General features: G+C 37.2%; 1 long non-coding RNA gene across 2 annotated transcripts in view; it reads right to left on the bottom strand.

Moving 5' to 3' along the window:
- Window positions 1-20,925, bottom strand: part of LOC110403661 — a 126,624-nt gene that overhangs the window by 80,913 nt on the left and 24,786 nt on the right. For both annotated transcript variants that reach the window (XR_002441777.1, XR_002441776.1), the window contains exons 5-6: window positions 1,503-3,421; window positions 918-1,019 (exon numbers count right to left, since the gene is read on the bottom strand). This is a non-coding gene — a long non-coding RNA (uncharacterized LOC110403661). The remainder of the gene's footprint in view (window positions 1-917; window positions 1,020-1,502; window positions 3,422-20,925) is intronic.

The following is a 20,925-nucleotide window of genomic DNA, read 5'->3' as shown; positions in this document are numbered from 1 at the left end:
ATCAACATGTTTCATAACATTGTGCAGCCTGAGCTACTGTGCAATTTATTTGTTTGCACTTGTATGTGCATACACACCTTTTTTAAATTAAACAAATAGCACCAATTTCTATGTGATCTGAATACCAAATTACCACAGAAGAACTGTAATAAAAACAAATACACGAGAAGACTGGCTACTAGTTAAAATAACCACAAACTACTTTTCTTCACTCAGAAACTGTGAACTAGTCAGTAGTTAGAATGGAAATTTCTACATAGAAACAGTTCATGAGATATAAAGGGCTACAGAAGCTGAAACAGGAATAGGAAAAAACAGAGCATTGACTATCTCACAGGATGACATCAAGAAATGACAAACAGATGTTTCAGAATCTCCAATGTGGATCTCAGGCAGTGTTAATCACAGTTTGGTACCAGGTGTGATGGGTATGCAATTAATTTTCCCAGCGTTCAGTCACCAAGTGAAATCTTGTAACTCTCCCCTTGCTTTGGCCTCACGTTTGTGTCTCGCATTGCATGTTTTTGGTAGCTATTTACAGTGCTTTGAGGAGAGGTATTTCAAAAGCTGATACTAACTGAATTTCAGCCCTGGACCTAAATGAATCAGATTATAACCCAAAGTTAAAGAAAGGAGTTAACTGCAATCAATGTGTTATTCTTTTGTGACCTGTTCGGAAAACAGCTACTTTAAACTGTCTAAATAGTAGCCAGGAGACATTTTGTCAAGCTTTTGTTGCCCAAAGCTGGGAAAAGTTAACCCTTCAAAGATTTATTTATTTAAAACTGGATAACTGAAAATGAAAGTCTTCAATTTAGCACTTACTTAATATAAAAATACATTAGCTTCAAAAGGATATGAGCTATTCAAGGAAATTCAGCTCATCTAAAACCAACTAGTTCTACCTGGGTGCTCACCTTTTAGGCATTCTCTTTTGAAAATGCTGAGAATGGTTGTAAATGAGCAAATGTACCCGTGGTACAGAAATCAATCTAAAGCCCATCAGGCAATTTGGAGACCTGGGGAGAAAAGAGAAAATCTCAGTTTCACAGAGACTGAAATATGTTTGGAAACAGAGAAGAGGAATAAGATTGCTTTTAAATAAGGTAAAAATCAAAGAACAAGAACACTTGTGTGGAATTGGTAGCATGTTGAGTAACTTCTATTTTCTCAAGAAATTCTCACATCCTAACAATTACAGCTCTGATACTATATGACACCTCTGCTGCTAAAATATGATGTCCACGTTGATTTGTATCTACTCATTATTTATTAAATGAAATAGCAGGAAATATATTCAAAACTATTTCTATTCCATCATTTATATATATAAATGCTGGTGGGAGAAATGGTATTTCAAGTGTCTAACTGCTAGGAAGTGTTAATATTAAATAGAATAAGACCCAAATGGTTTAAAACAATAGATATCTGTTACTGTACTGTTATCTTGATATGTGGCTATCCTTAAAAAATGACATCAGATTGTGTTCCTGGTCACTCACCTGCCCTGATCTCAGTGGTTCAGCTAACACAAGTGAGTGCAGAATTTGGCCATAGCAGAATGTTTTTACTCTTCTTTTTCTTTTTTCTTTTTTTTTTCTTTTTTTTTTTTTGAAAGGACAGTTTCTGAAAGCACAGGCACAAAACAAGAAAGGAAAAAAAGTGACTTAAATGGCACACTGTTTGTAGATACTGAAACTAACTTTGAATTAAAGCTGATTTTTAAATACATTTGTTTTGTAAACCCCACATAACATGTCTAATCCAGTGCTACTTCTATCACAGTAAAAAGACACTTCATACAAAAGAGACATAATGTATCTAAGGATGTCTTATCATCATCTCTCTGCAATATGAAAAAGAGCCTCGGGAAACACCTTACTTCTCCTTATGTATTTTATTTTCTAAATATTAGTTTTTCCAAGCAAATACAAGTCAAAGAATATTATACTTAATGGCCATGGATTAAACCTTAAGCCCATAACCTCCACAGAAATTCTAGAACTATAATAAAAGGTATCTGATGCGATGAGTGCTATTATTAAATATGAAAATATTTCATATTCATATACCTATATATATAGCATTTCAAAAAAAGTCAGATTTTAAGATGTAACCTAGCCAGACCACCGCTTACTGTTTCAGTCTGACAGTGTCAACATCAAAATTTCCATTGAAATCATTAGAAATGCTTTTATTGTTAAAGCATGTTTACATTAGAGCTGAATGAATTAACAAACTTTTTCAGTTGGTTATGATTATCTCTGTAAGAAGGCAGCAAATTCATTGACTTGTTTTAGCTAAAGCATTCAAATAATTGTGCAAATAATTGATTGTAAATGTTCTGAGTATGATCTGTTGTTCTTGGAGAGAGAAATAGCAATTATCAAGGGACATCATTACACCAACTTTTAACTATACCCACTGATTATATTCATATATTAAAAAACTCATTTGCCCAGACACACATCTATTAAAATACTGGGCCTTTTTAAAGATTATTTTTTATTAAATTTGATATTGTGCTACCAAATTTACACAAACATCTGCAGAGCAAGCATAAAAGAAACATTAGCAAGGCCTAATGATATTCACATCAGAATTACAAGAATGTGCAGCTTCATTCAGGATTAGATCTTACCTCATTCATCTTGATCTAGTTGGCAGAGAATGTGTGCGTGTATTATTTACCTGTGCATGTAACAAAACAAGTAACTGTTTCTTCATTAAGAAGTTGAGAAATGGCATAATAATAGGCTCTTGGCTCTTCACAGGCCCTGGCCTGAAAATTTCACATTTACTGGAGCTTTAAACATTACTTAAAATAGATTGCTTTCATTTATGCATCAGTGCTCTTTCTACTCTGTAGGAGAGACACAGGTGAAACGTGCTGTTGTCTTTAACAGCTTTTAACAAAATGAAAGGGGAGGAGTTTTAAGTGCCGTGACTTGACAAAAGAACTTGAATCCCTGTAACTGTAAGGCAATAGGACACACCTCTATTCTAGCTTTATTGCATCCTGAATTTTAATTGCCATCTTATTACTTCACTTGAAAATGCTCACACCAGGGGGTAGGTGGGAGGTGATAAATAATTATTAACGTCCCTGAAATTTGCACAAGCATTGTGGTAAAATTGCTGTTCATTCCCGTGACATCAGCTGATTTAGCATGAGCCCTCTGGAGCAAATATGCTTAATCAGGACCGGTCAACATAGTTTTATACCAATTATCACCATGTCATTCACTCTGTTTCAGGTACACGTATGTGCCATTGTCCTATGAAATCCCAATGAGTGAACTTCACACGTGGTAATATAACAGAAGAGAGACAAACTCTCTGTTTAGTTAATCACTGTACCTCCAAGTCTGGCAGAAACTGTTGAAAACACAGCATATACTTCGTCTGAACAACAATATTCCTGAAAATGGAAGACCAAAAATCATGTCAAGTCTAAGAAAATTCTGTGAAACTCTGACAGAAGTCATTTTCTTGTGACTGATTTCTGAGTGTTGCTGTATCCTTTCCTAGAACACACTGAACCATTTACAATTCATTGCAATAACACTAAAATGGTTGACAAAATCCTACTTGTAGGATCCAGTTCAACTTCCTTTTATGCAACAATAAGTTTGGATGGTTAAAGTAGTGAGTCAGAAGCTGTTGTGGTACTTCAGTTGGTGTTGGTTTCCTTTTTTCCAGAAGTCCATTGCTTTGCCTGCTTCCATGTGCACCTCTGGTTGTGCCAACAGTTAGCATTGTTCCAACAGTTAACATTCTGACAGGCTTCCTTTAGCGCTTCTCTTTCCTTGACTTACCTAGTTCTTGCTCTGTGTAGATACCCAGGTGGGAGGGCTGCAAGCTTCTCTGGTGCGATCACATGATTTCTGACCAAATATGGTACATCAATATCTTTTTTAATACTATTTTTCACTATGAGCAACAACTGCAGATGCCAAAAGGAGCATAATGTGATTGTACAAACACAAGGGAAGGGCACTGAAATAAATGAAAAGGATGGTGAAATGCATCTCCAACGGCCAAGGTAACCAATAAAAATGCATTTGCTTGCATTTACACCCTCTGCTCATAAAAGAGAACTGTGATTGGCTGAGGACAACCCTCCAAAATTTCAAATTGTCTTCCCACATGCTGGGTATGATGTCTTCTAAATGACATGCAGAAAAGAGTCAGCACCTAGGAAGTGTATAAATTCTGTCATCTTTGGCACCTGTGCTGTTCTCAGACTGAATATGACTACAACTGACCTTCCATTCAGACCAGAGTACACCTTCTGTTAAAAAGACAGAGGAGCATTCAGAATAAAGTTGTATATACAATCACAGTTGATCAAAGTTAACCACTGCTATATAGAAGTGAAATCCACATACAGTTGTGAGATTTCTGGAAGCAGCCATGTTACAAATGTCACTAATCATAAAATTACACTATTTCCCATTTTAAGTTCCCTGTCATGGTATGTTGTTCAGGAGGTTATTTTAAATTTGGCAAGCTTTGGCTTTGACGTAAATATACAAATTATAAATCAGGCATTTTGTCACTGTTTGCAGCTTCAAAGTCCTTCCATTTCAGACAGGCGAACTGCCCTGAAATGCAATCTTTCTCTGCCACTCTGATGGATTTTCATCAGATTGCATCTTCAAATTCATCTTTGTGGTTTCCAGGTAAGCTTCAATTTCATTTCTCATCTTGACAGACAATGGAAACAGCATTTCTTGGAGGTTTTGTGAGGCTTTTTTGGTTTTCAACATGTTGGGGTGGGGGATGGTGAGGAATCTTAGGAAGAACAAGTTCACAGTGCTTGTTCTGCCAATTGATGATTCTTCCACTAAATAAACAAATAGCACTTCTCAAATATTAACCTGAAGTAAAAGTGAATAAATTCTCAGCTTGAAAGCCTCCTCAAAATCATTCAGGCAGTAAAGCCATTTTGTAATAGGAGACTCACAAACTCTTAAAATCCACTGTATTCACATCTTGCTTATTAAAAGGCACCAGTGCTGCCTACAAAGGGATAGAAAAGAGATACATCTGTAAGAAAAAGACTTTCAAAGAAAATAATTTATATACATCCAAAAGAGATCTAGACACATCTGCCTCCTGAGACACACAAAGGCTGCTGACAGGTTGCTTTCCTTTCTATCCAGCTACAACTTATCTCTCTTCCACTTTCAAACCTGTTCCCTAGCACACTGCAGCTGGTGGTGGCTGTAGGCAGGTTTATTCCTTAACTCCTTGCCATAGCATACAGGGTTTGTATTAAGCAACAACTGGGCTTAATATTGTCTTTAGAAAAGCATGGCTTTTCAGCTGATGCTGTCTGTTCTAAGGACTTTAAGGTATTCTGTATAACCAAGATAGTCAGTGAAATTTTAGGTTACATTCTCTACTCAGAAAACATTTTCTCACTATTAACCTTAATCTCAAAAGAATAAATGTGTTAATGTCATCTGTAAATCACTAACACGTATAAGCCCACGTGAAAGACATTACAATGGGACAACTAAATAAATGGCTACTATTTATTATCCTTCCATTCTTCAATATCCATGACAAGCATTCTCTGCATCCCATAGAGAAAATCACAAGAGATGTCACTTTAGAGACTCACAGAGAGAGGTAGGAAATATATAAACAGGCAGCGTTATCCATCAGTGACAATTATAAAGGTTCATGAATATGTATGCTCCTCAGTTTTAAGACTAGTAAAATTCACAGTTGCTTTTGCATATTTACAGCCTGAAAAATTCATAGTTGAGGATAGTCTTTTCTTAGGAAGGTTAGAAACAAAATGTTAATCAATTGTCATTTTCATTCAAACATTATTTTCCCCAAAAAAATCAACCACAATGAGCACTAAGAGGTTTCAATTATTACTGATAAATTGAATCTGACTTTCTTAAGGTCTCAGTAGCGTACTTCAATTATTTGCACAATTAACTTTTTATATACATATTGTTTAAGGATTTGGTGCGTAGCTTGAACTCTATTAGAAAGTAATACTTTGTTTTATTAGAGGTATGGAAAAAATACCAACATATAAAATTAAAGAAGATAGTCCTTGACATCAGCTGAAGAGTTACAAATCTTGTGAAAGGGAAGGTTAAGTATAATCTCTAATTTACTGTTACTGAAGCTGAGTTAGAGAACAAGGAAACCTCACCTCCCCCATTTCAGAGCATGGACAACTTGCACCTTTCTCAGTTATGCAAGCTTCCATAAATACGCTATTTCACTGGCAGATGATAAATCAAATTACTACCATCTCTGATTAGACAGAAACAAGGCAAAGACGTGCAGTACTATGAGACACTCCAAAACACAACTCCAAATGTGCTACCAAAGATCGCTCAATGAGTCAATGCCAGAACTGGTATGGGGGGACCATGTGCCACAACACCCAAAGGAAGCCAGCTAATAAGGATTAGGTAATTCTGGAGTAGGTAGTTCTTAACAATCTTTGATCTTTGTGATTCATGACTTCAAAAATGAATGAAGAAACTCATAAAGCCAGGCTATAATCATAGACTGTAACTGTCATCTTTCTTTTACTCTTTCCCAAAATGTGTTCTAGCCTACATCTTTTTCTTCTAGATACAAACACACAGACAACATTTTAATGTGAAAATTTCCTTACCAAAAAAACTATTCAATTAGCTCTTGTAGCGCTGAAACTTTAGGCGAAGACTTACATATGTGCTCAGTTAATATATGGCAAACATTAATTTTCATATGACAGAAACTGCTTATGCTGCATAAAATGAGCCACATAAGCACACAGTTGAAAGACCAAGTAGCAGATGGTAAAAACAGATTGTTCTCTTCCTTCCCATTTCTATAGCATTTGATATAGTAGCACTTTGTCTCCAAGCAAGGTATTTAGGAGTGAATGGAATATAAAATAAGTAATTGATTAAACAAAGACTTGGTAAATGTTAAATTTAATTCAGAACTTTACAGAACACTATATAAAAATAATCAAAAAATTCAAATCAAATATTAAACACCATGTGTTTTTCCATTGTTTTCATTTTAATGAAAGCCAGTAAATTTCGTGAGCTGAAATGAAATAATGGACTAAGCAAAACCTCTCTTATTTGCACACGCATACTGTACTAAAGATCATTTTAGTGCAGGAGTAAATACATTCCTCATATGAAATTAGTCCAACAAGCTTTAAAAAGCTGATACTGAAATCCCATGAGTTTGTAGTAAAATAGGTGATTTATGGCGTCAGCCTTCAGGCAGATGCTAAAAATTGATTTGTTCAGACCAAATCTCATGGTGGAAAAAAAAAATATGGATTTCAGTGAATGAAGCAATTTGGTAAAGATTCATGAGTTTCATATCTAACGATCTAAAAATCAAAGTTGTGTGGATGAGGATCCCCTCCCTTAACTATCTACACTGAATGATGCTATGTGATGCTTATTCAATGGTTTTAATATTGTGGAGAGGAGTACTTACTTCAAAGGTTTGCACTTTAGGGATCAATGTCATATAGATCAGCACAGCCCACTCTATTGTCATCTAGGAATAGACTATAGCAAGTTGAATGGTTTTATTTTAGATTCCATTGTTTGCACACCACTTCAGGATGAAAATGCATGTGGGTTGACCAGTGCCTTGATTTGCCTTCCTTATACCACCACCAGCTTTGTTTGCTTCAATAACACACAAAACATGCAGTCGCCCAGTAACAAAGTGCCTAGTGAGACAAGCAACAGAATTTTGAATTACCCTCTGTAAGAACTGTACTGCTCCAGGGTCAAACTAAGCCCTGAGAGCTCTCTTGGGTTGTCATCAGTGCAGAGAAATCTGGGATGCAGTGGTTTGCAGATGTTCAAGATAGTGTTCTGATCTAAAGGATCTTCTTATATAAACCATTCATTCCCAGTGGGAGATGTTGTGATCAGTGAGGGGTTGTGAGGGTTGGGATCGGTGATGCAGAGTCTAGTTGGGGGGTTGTAGCTAGCAGTGTTCCCCAGGCATCAGTACTGGGTCCAGTCTTGCTCAACCTCTTTATCAGTGACCTGGGTGAAGAGATAGAATGGACCCGCATCAAGTCTGCTGATGATACAAGCCAGGATAACTGGCTGACACACCAGAGAGCTGTGCTGCCAATGAGACGAGGATAGGCTGGAGGGATGGGAAGAGAGGAACTTCATGAAGTTCAACAAGAGCAAGTGTAGAGCTCTACACCTGGGGAGGAATAACCTCATGCAGTACAGGTTAGGGGCTGAACAGTTGGAAAGGAGCTCTGCAGAGAAGGACCTGGGTGTCCTGGTGAACAAAAGGGTTGACCACGATCCATGGCCAAGAAGACTAATCATTTCCTCCTGTGCATTTAAAAGATCATGGACAGCAGGTCAAGGAAGGTGATCCTCCTCCTCTCTTCTGCCCTGGTGAGGCTACATCTGGAGTACTGTGTCCAGTTCTGGGCTCCTCAGGTCAAGAAAGTCCTGAGGGAACTTTTAGAGAGAGTCCAGTGGAGGACCACAAAGATTAAGAGAAGCCTGGAGCATCTCACTTTTGAGGAAAGGCTGAGAGACCTGGGGCTGTTCAGCATGGAGAACACTGAAAGGGGATCTTATCAGCGCTTAAAAATATCTAATGAGTGGGAGTCAAGTAGATGGTTCCAGTCTCTTTCCAGTGATCCCCAGTGACAGAACAAGGGGCATTCCACTGAATTTTGCCTGCAAAATTAAGAAAGAGTTTACCTCACTACTGCAAAGGAATCTCATTGCAAAGACATTTCAACCATCTTTTCTCCAACATCTAAATATTCATATGCAATTTATCTTTCATTCAAATGCTTAGAGATTCATCCCAGTCAGAAAAGAAGGCAAATTAAGTGACTAAGATTTGGGATGAGAAAAATGTGTAGAAGAAGAAAAAGAAAGGACATCTCTAAAGCATTAAAATAGACAAGTCTACTTTGTTGTAGATCTTTATTCCCCTACACTGTTTAATATAAGAGAAATTACTACTGCAGTCACTCACTAAAGCCATCCTTTTAACTCAGGCCTTCTTTTTAGTATCCTTAGACAAGGATACTGGCTTGCAATTTAAGCAGAAGGTCATATTCAGTAGGTTCTGCTATTTGCAACATTTCCTTGAAAAGTACTTGAGTTGCACTGGTATCATCCTTCCCCCATCTTACTTTGTAACACAGAGATCTCTGAATGAATTTCTTGTATGAGGATGCTCTTAGCTTACGCTGTTCTGCTCTGTTTTGAATTTTCTTTCTACAGTGAAAATCTCTATGAAGATTTCACTGGATACAAAATTTTCCAGCTAAATTCAGAGTAACTTTTCTACATTCTGATTTCTCGATTTGTGATTTCTTTTAAATTTAGTCACCATGTTTGAATAACCATCTTAAAATTTATATAAATGTATTTATATAATTTGCTCATCCAAACTAGAAGTAATCTTTCAGAAATTGTGATGTTACTATTTCACGCATTCAGTCGTTAACTGAAAAGCAGCTCTGCAAGTGAATGAGAACATCATCTTGCATTTTCTGTGTTACAAAAATACTGTATGACTATGTCATTATGCCTTACCCTAGAAGCGGGCTTATGAAACCATCACACTGTTGTCGTTTGTTTTCACAGAGGCCCACAGGTTATTAAAAAAAGAGAATCATATTCATGAGTGAAGCTGTTTGGGAGCATCTTTAAGTGCCTATAAAATGCAATATTAAAAAAAAGCCTAAACAAAACAAACGATTGTCATCAGTCCAATCTCTAAAACTAGGAGCTTCAAATTAAAGAGAAGTATTCCCAAAAGCTTCTTAAATGTAATCCTCTTTTTCAGTTGCTGAGCAGGTAAAAAAAAAAAAAAAAAAAAAACCTGTTTTTTTCTAACTGGTACCACCACTATGACCTTAGGCCATTTTCGGTGTCTCTGTTTCCACATTATACTGTCCCTGAAATAACTCCAGCATCATGGAAGCATAAGAAGTGAGTAACTACTGTAATATCAGTTTTGCTGCTGCTACCCTGAGTATGTGCCTAACTAAGCTTTAAGGTGGAATTTTTGATCCAAATATACATATCTGAAATTCAGCATTGTTTTCCCCAGGATAGGAATGATGGGATTCCATTCTGTGATGGACAATCAGACTTCTTGGTTTTTATGAAATCATATGTCATTAAGCTACAATCCTCTTCAGCAAGCTTAGAAGAGCTGCCAGTTTCCTAGCTGAGAGGCCAATGGCACAATCATATAATTGTGTCCCTCTGCTGGAGGGATTATCACATCTGTAATTATCATGTCTCTAATTATGTTTTGTAACTCCAGTTGCAGTCGGCCTTAGCGGGTACAGCTCCACCACCCCATTGGAGCTCATTTATGCCAGCATGTATAACCCAGACTGAACATACAATCCATTGCAGCCCAGTTACAGCACAAGGTGTGTTCACAACAGAACTAGGCTCATGAGGTTTTCTACAAAATGAATAAACAACCCCAGTCACAATAACTAAGCAAAGAATTTTGCAGGGGAGAGCTATCATAGTTACCTGCAAATGTGGAGTTATTTTTGTATCTTATATAAAGCTAAGGAGTATATATGCTAAACTTAAATGTACTTGATAGTGTACATAAGAGGGTCAATGTCTATAAAACTGTTCTTCTTATATTTCACAATGTGTTATTGCTGCGATTTTCCAGACAATAACCCTGAGATATAAACTGCTAATATAAAAAAGATGACTAATTTCATTGTTATATTCAAACTTTTTCTATTTATGATATTCATCTTCTAAATATGAGTAAAATGAATGAATAGGCCAGAAGCTTACTTAAAAATAAAAAAGAGCTTTTTTTTTTAAGTTTGATTTACGTTCTCTATTTAATCATATCTTAAATTGGAAAATTTTCCCCATGCAGTTTCTTAGCATAGCTTGTAAAGTTCAGAATATTGATATTTAGGCTATTCTAGCCATCAAAATTCAAGACTGCCAGTCATTCAAGTAAGAAAAACCATAATTTTTGCGAGAATTTGAGCAAGTAGGTTACTGAAAATGTAGCATTTCTAGGCCACATGAGACTAATCACTCAAGGGTGTAAAGCCTAATTTTTCATAAAATGGAAATTCATAGAAATTAAAATGTCTCCATATAAATGCTGCCAAAGAATGGCTCTCTGCTACCTTCAGCACAGGTGCACTGGAGAAGTGTTGGAAGTTGTCCAGTATTGCACAACAATCTGCCTTCATCTTCAGTTCACAGAAAACGATTGTGAGGTTCTGTGATATGCAGACAAGGTGCCTTTCACACATACAAAAATCTTCTCCACAAAGTTCTAACTATTGAGCAGAAAGTTTTATTCAAAAACAGGTTTGCTCAGGCTAGCCAGATAAACAATTTTTCCTTTTGTGGAGGCTCACAATTTATCAAAGCCAGGGGAGAAAATTATGTAAAATTCAACACCTGTTTGAAGTTCAAATTATTTAAATTTCAACATACAAAAGACAAGTTCTAAAATGAGAAATCTCTGCATTTAACTGAGAGTTAAGAACTGGTTCATAGCTCCTGGAAACCTGAGGCCTGAATGACCAATCTCACAGGGAGTTAATTAGACACTATAAAGATAAATATAGACCCAGGATTTTACTATTCTGTGCAAGCATTCTAATTAGAAGAGTTTAATGTATTTAACAGCTAGTCCAGCAAGTTCTCACTGTGACTTTTTTCTGTCTACAGTAGACATTATGTGACCGGCATCACAATCATCTTGCAGGGTGCAGATACCGACTTACAAAGGCTCCCCACAGAGAGTCCCAATTATGTATATTTGAGTAGAGGTGCCCCAGCTAAAACATTCTCCTCAATTATTGCAGACGTGCTGATGGATGGGCAGAAAAGGATGGAGAAGTACTGTGAAGGCATAGGTTCATCATTTCCACAGGATCCCTCTGTGGAAAGTACAGATCTTTTAAGGTTATGTTGACAAGATTTGCACAGTCACCCCTGGCACATAACTGACATAGAGATTCAGCGCTGGATGGACCTCAGTATCTGTGAGATTTAGAGGCAAGTCCATTGAAGGGCAACAGAAATTCAGCTGACAGAGCATCAAGGAAAAGGCTGTGCTAGAGAAAAGGAATTACCACAGGTTGTTCCTCTCCTGAGTTTTTATAGCACAAATTGAGAGCAGTACTGATGATGTCCTTCCAGCTTACCACTAAGCCAACAAACCTTCACAACATCCAGCTGAGACAGCCACTCTATAGATGGGGATGCTGAAGTGCAGGAAATAAAAAGTCATACCTCAAAAATACCTCACATTTAATTACTTGATTTTCAGCTGTTTGGTTTTTTTTTTTCTAGAAATCTCAAAAATGTTTTTAAGTAGTAGCTGATAAAAAAAACCCAGGTATTCAATCCTCTTGAATTCAGAAAAAGCAAATGACTATTGTTAGATATGTATTCCTAAAAATTGAAGCCATATTTGAAAACAGAAACTTCAGTCATTTTCCCAAAGACCAGTGTTAAATTAATAATTGAGAAGATTTTTGTTTCCCATAGCTTCTGTATGTACAGATGAAATATGACTTTGCCAGAGATGTAAATGGCAGAGATAGGCTTGGTGATGCACTTCCCTGGCTGAAAAAGCACCAGCCAGGCGGGACTTTTCAAATTGATTAATGTGTACTTTTTGGTTGAACTTCATTTCTTTGGTCTGAAAGATACAGATACATTTACCAGGCTCTCAAAAGCTACCACCCTTGTACTGTAAAATGACCACCACTTTCTAATCACTTCTAAACCATTCAGACATTCCTGGTTCACATCAAAGACAAAAGCTTTCCCTTGGCTGAAAATGATCACTACAGTTATCTCTCTACAGGTGACGTGACACAAACTCATTTTGTACAGCTTGTGATATATGCACTGCTGTCACAGTTAGCACTTTGGTATCTCCTGGGATAACTACAATGTTCTTTATGTGCCAAGGGGAAACACCAGCTACAGAACAGAACATTGAATCTGTAGGAAGCTTTGCGTTTGCAGTGGCATATATGCATTTCCATCACAAGAGAAGCTGTAATGGTAATTCAGGATCAGCTTTATATTGCTAAGGGACTTGAATCAGCTCATTTATCTAAATTGGTGACTAGAGGTCATATGGATGACTTAGAACAATTTCGTTCCTCAAACAATGGAGGATTTTCTTGATCTAGAAAATCCTCAGTTTTGCCATCCTAATTCAAGCAAAAGCAATGATATTCATTACCCTGCTAAATGTTAGTAGACTGTTTCTTTAAAACAGTAATCATTCCAGTGGCATATTTTCATGGGCCAGATGGCATTCCTTATGCTTTTATTTCTCAGAGATAATACCTATTCCAAACAAACAGCCCAAACTCTATTTCAGTTATCCTTTACTAATTTTCACAAAATTACAGACAGGTTGAGGCTGAGGTTGGAAGGGACTGACAGAGGCCATCTGGTCCAACCCCTTTGCTCAAGCAGGGCCACCTAAAGCAGGCTGCCCAGTTTTCAAAAGATTTCCTTTCCTGAGACCACTGCAAACATCCCAATCTAGTACTGAAATGCATGAGGTTATCGCAGAACATTACATCTGAAAGGTTTCTGGCAAATGGGGTTGTTTTCCTTTGAGTCTTTGGGAGCATATTTTGGGATGGCAGCTCTCAGCATTGAGACACAAAAACAGCTATTCACAACAACAGAATGAGCAATGTTGCTGTCACATTGTAAACCTTAACATTACTTTGCAATTTTGAGACGTTTTACACATGGATTATTTCCAAAATTACACACAAAAAAAACCCTTCAGTCACAATATGAGTGCAGTTAGAAGGTAAATAAGTCACGAACATTTCCAAGAGGATGGGGCCAGGCTCTTCAGTGGTGCCCAGTGAGAGGACAAGGGGCAACAGGTACAATCCGGAACACAAGAAGTTCCATACAAACATGAGAAATAACTTCTTTACTGTGAGGGTGACACAGCACTGGAACAGGCTGCCTGGAGAGGTTGTGGAGTCTCCTTCTCCGGAGACATTCAAAACCCATCTGGACGCTTTCCTGTGTAACCTACTGTAGGGAACCTGCTTTAGCAGGGGAATTGGACAAGATGATCTCCAGTGCCCTTTTCAACCCCTAAAGATCTGTGGTTTTGTGATTTTTCTATTCTCAGGATTCCTCATAGTTTCTCCTAGAGTATAATTCACAACAAGAATGGTGCTGCAGCTGTATGTTTTACAACTAGATGTTTCAGTTGCATTGTATAGGTTTAAACTTGCACTTGACAAATTACATGCCTCTGGTAGGTAGGGCCTAAGTGATGTGAGAAGACTACTGTTTCAAAGTCATCCAGACCTTAAGTATTCATCACTCAAACTGTGTCTACCCTGAACTGCATAGACACTTCTTTGTTTATGCTCCAAGTCAAGCGGATGGGACGAGGGGTGAGAGCCAGCTTCAGTCCACTCACAGTGTAATGCAGCTAATGCAGACGCATTAGCAAGACATTGAGATAATATACAGTGCCTCTTATCAGCTTATTAACATTACTCTAACAAGACCAGCTGCCTTCTACACCACACTTGGTTCACATCTGTGTAGTCTAGAGAAACGCAGACACAAGCAGCATATTTAACCCCTGTTAACAGTAAGCTTCAGACTCCTTAATTCTGTAGGTCTCACAATACCAAAGAGGATTGTTCTTTGTTCTCTGAACATGTTTGAGAACAAGCATTCATCACTCTGAGTTTCAGCAGATATACAATACTATTTCTACTCCTCGACTGGACCACCACTGTGACTCTGTATATTCAAGAATATAAAACTCTCAAAACGCAGCTGTAAAATTTTGTGCCAACTTTTGTGTCCAGCCTTTTCAGCATCAAGGTATCACTGTCAGTTTCAAGCTCTCTGTGACACTGTAGCAGTGATTTGCAGCTCTGTGTATGGTGGGATGCAGTCTCATGCCTTTTCACAAGGATGGGGTAGTGGCTGATCAGAAACAAAACAAGAAATCCAAATGGACACACAGCTAGCAGAGAAAACAAATGAGTTATTTGGGTTGCTGTTCAGAGCAGCGAACATCTGGAGGGTTCCTATGACAATGCTACTCTTTGAAAGGGAAGAACATGAGAAATTGCATCAGAATTAATGGACAGAAAACAAAACATATGCTAAAAAGTGTATGTGTGCAGAGGGAGGCTGGAATCACTAGGACCATTCCTCCAAAAGATTAAAAAATAGTGTAACTTATTGTTTAAGTCTTCCTAGCAGAACAGTAGAGACGAGATTGACCAGTATTAATGTTCAAAGAACACAATTTAAATTCCAGACAGAGATGATAAGAGGATGGGATGGAGTGGAGATGTTAGAACAGACATTCCAGTGCAGAGAAAGCTGCATATGTAGTGCTGAGAAGGTTTATAGCAATTGACTTGCCAATGCAAGCCAGAAGGCAGGTAAAGTGCAAAGTTATGTACATTGCAGATATATACAGTGCTCAATTAAACAAGTTTTAACAGTTTAAACAAGGCCAGGTACATTCTACAGTCATAAAGCCAAAAAGAGTAATGAGATAAGTTGCTAAAATGAGTCTGTTAGTTGCTATTACGCACAGAAGTCCATACAGAACTGCCAGCTCAGGAAGACCAAATTGTTTTCCAGAACTGCAGCTAACTGCAGTTGTTTACTCTTGGAAACAACAGGCAGAGCTTTCAGTCTGGCTAATACGTTACTTATGCTTCTGCATCATACTCATAAGTTTCTTGCACTGCCATCTGTGCCGCACATGTGCAATGAAAGCTTGCTGCTAGCATATATTTTACAATTCAAACTAAGTTTGCTTTTTGCAAAACTTCAGCTGGTAATTCTGGTAAAAGCATTAGATCTCTTCAAGACAAAATTTCCTTCCAATCTTAGTCAACAGACATAATTAGCAAGTGCTGCTCTCCACAGATCTCAAAACACGAGACATGTAATAAATTCAATCTGGTCAGCTCTCAATCAGATGACATTGCCTTTACTGTCTCTAAGCTGAATCACCATGTCATAAGTAGAGCAAATAGTTTTAATATCAACTAGAACTTTTCTCCAGTGCAAGTTCAGAAACTGAGAAACCCTATTTAATACACTTGAAAGGGATTCTGTATTAATCAGTTCATGGAATTCCCTCCTGATTCTCAGATGAGACATACGGTTTCACTTTCAAAGGACTCAGTTGCTTCACCTTTCTCTCATTTCCATGACTCTGTACTTAGTTGGGAAGTTAAAAGTTAAAAAGTGAAACTGTAGTCCTGGATTTGCTCTTTTCATCCTAAGTAAAACCTCTCTTGTATAATCAGCCCATTTTTCAGAGTTTTTTATATAAGAAGTTGTTTCTTCTCGGTTTCATACTTCTTTGCATTGGTTTTATTTATTGCTATAGCCAATGTACTTTTAAGTTCTCTCTTTAGAAAAAAAGAACTCGTTCTCTCTTTTAAAAAAAAAGAAAATATTCATAAAATATAGATCTCTTGAAATCTTTCTCTTCTTTCAAACCCCATGTGTATGTAATAGCAAAAGCAATATCACTGCTAAGAGTACCGCATTTCAAATTGAAAACCCTAGTAAAGTTCCTACTGGATGCCAAAAACCCACCCTTTAACAAACCCAAAAAAAATGCCTTATTTAAAAACAAGGGAAATGAAGCATACTTCCAGTTTCATCATCAGTAAAACAAACTAGCATAAAAGGAAATGCACAAAAAAAGTTAATAGCCATCATATAAAATCTACAATGCAAATTGCAAGTAGCAAGTGGGGTCACAGACGATGAAAATCCGCTCTTAAAAAAACAATTTCTGAAAAAGAGGAACTTGTCAGCAAGGCACATAGTGCTTTAAACAGTAAAATCAAATACCACTTCATAAAAGGAAGATAAGCTACTTAATTCTTCATCCTATGTTTAAAAGAGAGCAGTAAAACATACATTCATCTTACCTATGACCAAAACAGAAATGTATGACCTGTAGTAAAAGAAGATGTAAGGTAGCATCTGAGTAAGTGTAACAGTTTCAAATCAACAGGCCCAGATAATTAGCTGGGAAGCTCTCTGAACCACTGACAACTTTTTAACATATCTGAAAATCAAAGGAAATTCTCAAGCAGAGAATATTCCCAATATATTTGCAATGTTTACAAGCGATAAAAGTGGTGACAGCGAAATGAGACCGGAAACTGGTCAGCCCAATGGGAAGCCCAAAGCAATTAACTTGTAACTTGCAACAAAGATTCAAATATCATCAATGTCAGTCAGCAGTCTACCCATCACAACTGATGTTTTCTAAGTAAGCTGGCCTTGTTGAATGAGCCTGTTAGCTTTTTAGAAAGATGCAAAGGAGCCTGATAAAGAGAACTGTGTCAATACAGTCCCTTTGGGCTTCTCAAAGGTATTTGTCTTAAAATGAAAATTTGCATGTGGGAGATTGCCAAGAATCTATTGAAAGTTTTTAAAACTTACTTAAGAGACCTCCCAGTGCACAGGAATAATTTTTAAAGTGGATAAGTTATTTGGGAATGGTGGGAGATTTTTCAGAAATTTACAGGTCTTTGATTGGATGGAAAACAATGGTTTATGAAAGATGACATTAAGCTGTTAGAGATAACTGGACAATCACAATCTAATCAAAGGAATCAATCTCAGAAATGCTGAGTGATACACCTGGGAATAAAGAGTGCCGAGAGGTTAAGAGATTTCCTTTCACAGTAGTGACTCAGAAATGAACACAGAGATCTCTGAAAATTCATGCTTCAGTGTGTGCCTGGTGCTGTGCTGACAAAAGGGATACGTGAAACACTAGAATATTAAGTGATGGAAAGGAAGACCTCTTTGCCTCTGAGGTACAACTCTTTGCACCAGCACAATTACTGCAGCTCCTACCACTCATGTTCCTACAGCAGCTCAGAAACACTGGAAAGAAGACCATAAAAATAACCCAGGACTGAAATAAATAAATAAATGACAGGAATCTTAAGGATGATGGAACTCAAGCTATTCAAGTTATTGAAAAGGAGATTGTCAAGAGATTTGATCTCTGCATCAGTGAACAACTACATGAAGGATATATCTGACTGCATGACAAGTTAGCTGCATTGTGAATAAAATTACTAGAGAGAAGGTAAAACTGTACAAGCTCAGCTTTGAAATATGACACAATGCCACTGGATAAGGTTAATGACATACTAGAAGATACAAGGCTGTAAACACTCCATTGGTTATAATTTTTGAATCTTAATTTAATACACTTATTTTTAAAAGATACATTTTATTCCAACTTCCATGAAGAATTACAGAGTCTACGCATTCCCAAGGTTAAAGATGAAAATGGAAGCTCTGTCACTACAGCCAAGGCATGGTTTTCATTACTTAATCCACAGTAACTTTAAAATGATTTTTAAACTGTCAAGGAACAGTTGGGTTTCTAAAAAGATATGTTTGACAGAAAATCTTTCTAGTTGTACTATTGTAGGTTAAAACAACCTTCTGTTGAAATAAAGACTTGAAATAAAAAGTATTAGAAATGTATGCTTTTGAGAATATTTATTGCTTTTTTATTAAATAAGCAAAACACTGTTTAGTACAGTGCTCAGAAAGAGGAAGAGGAAGTTAGTTATGACATATATCGAGAAGCAGCACAGAAAATCAATAGATACCCAAATCACTTTCGTGCTGGAAAATTTATTTTTCTGTATCCGTCCTACCTGTAGTAATTTCAGCATGTCCCTAGACTCATGACTTATATTTAAGCAACAAGAGAAGGCAAACAGGTATTTGGTTCAGTACTCCGACAAAACAGGGATTTTTTTCTTAAACATCATGTTCTACTAGCATAAAACCCAACCGTAAATTCTAGTGCTAACGTTAGTGATTGAGCAGGGGGCCTTCCTTCTTTCTTCAGGTAACTACTATTCAAGGATGTGATTTCAAGCACTGTCCATAATTCTACAGTGTTTTTAACAGAGATATAAGGAGTGAACCAAAGCAGCCTACAGAACAGTGTGAAATGAAAATATTTATTCAATTGCCATAGTGATTCCCATGGCAAAAAAATACTTAATGACAATTACAATGTAGTGTAATCTACTGTAATTCAGTCACTCACCTCAGCAACTTGAGGCAAGGTTCTGATCAGCAGACCCAAGGGATTTAAAAATCTTATTACATCTGGTCTCAGTTGCTCTCATTTCTGGAAAAGGCCAGTTTTGCTTTTTCCCCACACTCAGTGTAAGTGAGAATTAGGCTGTTTCACATATACAGTGTCTTCACATCACTCTTGCAGAGACTTTTACCAGCACATCATACAATGAATTAGCAACTTCAGAACATCTCCTTCCGTACCATGACATGCACTCAAAATCAGAACAAAATCCAGTGTACCAAGAACATTAAAGAAGGTAGTCTTTGAGCCGGTTGTATCAGTTATGCTCCTCCCACAGATTCCTCCCTAAAGGGAAGACTCCAGCTGCCAATTTCCAGCAGTTATCCCCGTCTTTAGTTCTAGGAAAGGGCTGGATCAATTGTTGCAAATTTGTCCAAAACACTGGATGTGAGCCATACGTAGATAGCAAATATTATGTTCATCTAGAGGTCCATTCTTAGCTCAGTGTTTTGACAGGCTTTTAAGCCAAAAGAATGTGGTTTTTTCTAGCTATTTGGGAGATGTTGTTTCAAAACAGCAAAGAAGCAAGTAAACAAACAAATCCACTGCAGATGTAAATTGTCATGCCTCAAAAGCCTTTGTCAGAAGATAGATAGTATCACTACAACAAAACTCAAACACTGATGTGTCTGTGCCCCAGACATTAATGGACAGTCATACCAAAGAAATCATCTTATAAAAAGTGTTTGGAAACACTGCAGAAGAAAAAGTAATGATAAAATACTAAAGGAAATTGCAGAAGTTGCCTACACAACCAGGAAAATGACTTCATCTGCATGAAAAAAATATGTTGGTTTGCTATCTAACTTGATGCATTCTCTCATTAACAACAACATCCCTGGATTTCCATATTCATAAGAATGCTCTGCTTGCTGTAGAATACATAACACAGATAATTCCCATTTTCCCTTTCTAGCTAGCGCTGTCTTTGTAAATCTCTACTTTCATCTGCTTTATTGACCTGCTTCTGTTATTCAAGCACCACAAGTAAGGATGGTTTAATATTGCCATGTAATGTGGCAGACTATAAAAACCATATTGCTGTTATAGAACAGTCCAGGAACTCAGCTGTAATAAGAACCTGACAGACTTGAGAAACTAATACATTCAGTGGATACTTAGGAATAACGTCCTCTAACAGTCAGCATCAGAACAGAAACAGCACAAGATCCATTCACCCATTTCACTTACACTAAATACTATTTAAGATGCCTGTGATCTTTCTCCTTCCACATTTTTTAAAAATCTTTCTGCACTCTCACATCATACATTAACATGACAATAATAATATAGTAAAAACCCAGAAGGTCTCAATTTAATGGATGAGGATGCAAAGAAGGGTGAAGTAAATGTGCCTTTTTTTCTGCTAATGTGTGGCTGAACACCAGCTCAAAGGAATACAGTTCTAATTTCTGAAAGAATTGAATTTTCCTTCTGTTCTCTCAATATGTAAATGCGTGATTAACTTGCACTGCATTTTTTAAAGAAAAAAAGAGTACATCTAGACTGTAACGAGCTGAATTGGAGGACAACACAGGTCAAGCAGGAAGCTCTGTATTTGAGGGACCATACATAAAACTGCTAGGAACCAGAAAGTGCAGTGGGAAGCCTGTAACTCTGCTGCAACAGCTGTGAACACAGAAGCAATGCAGAAGAAACCGCCAATTGGTCTGAGAACTGTCAATGGATCTGAAATGCATTTCCAAGCTA

This window comes from Numida meleagris, chromosome 9 (genome assembly GCF_002078875.1).
Source record: "Numida meleagris isolate 19003 breed g44 Domestic line chromosome 9, NumMel1.0, whole genome shotgun sequence".
Taxonomy (NCBI): domain Eukaryota; kingdom Metazoa; phylum Chordata; class Aves; order Galliformes; family Numididae; genus Numida; species Numida meleagris.
This window is presented reverse-complemented; position numbering and strand designations above follow the sequence as displayed.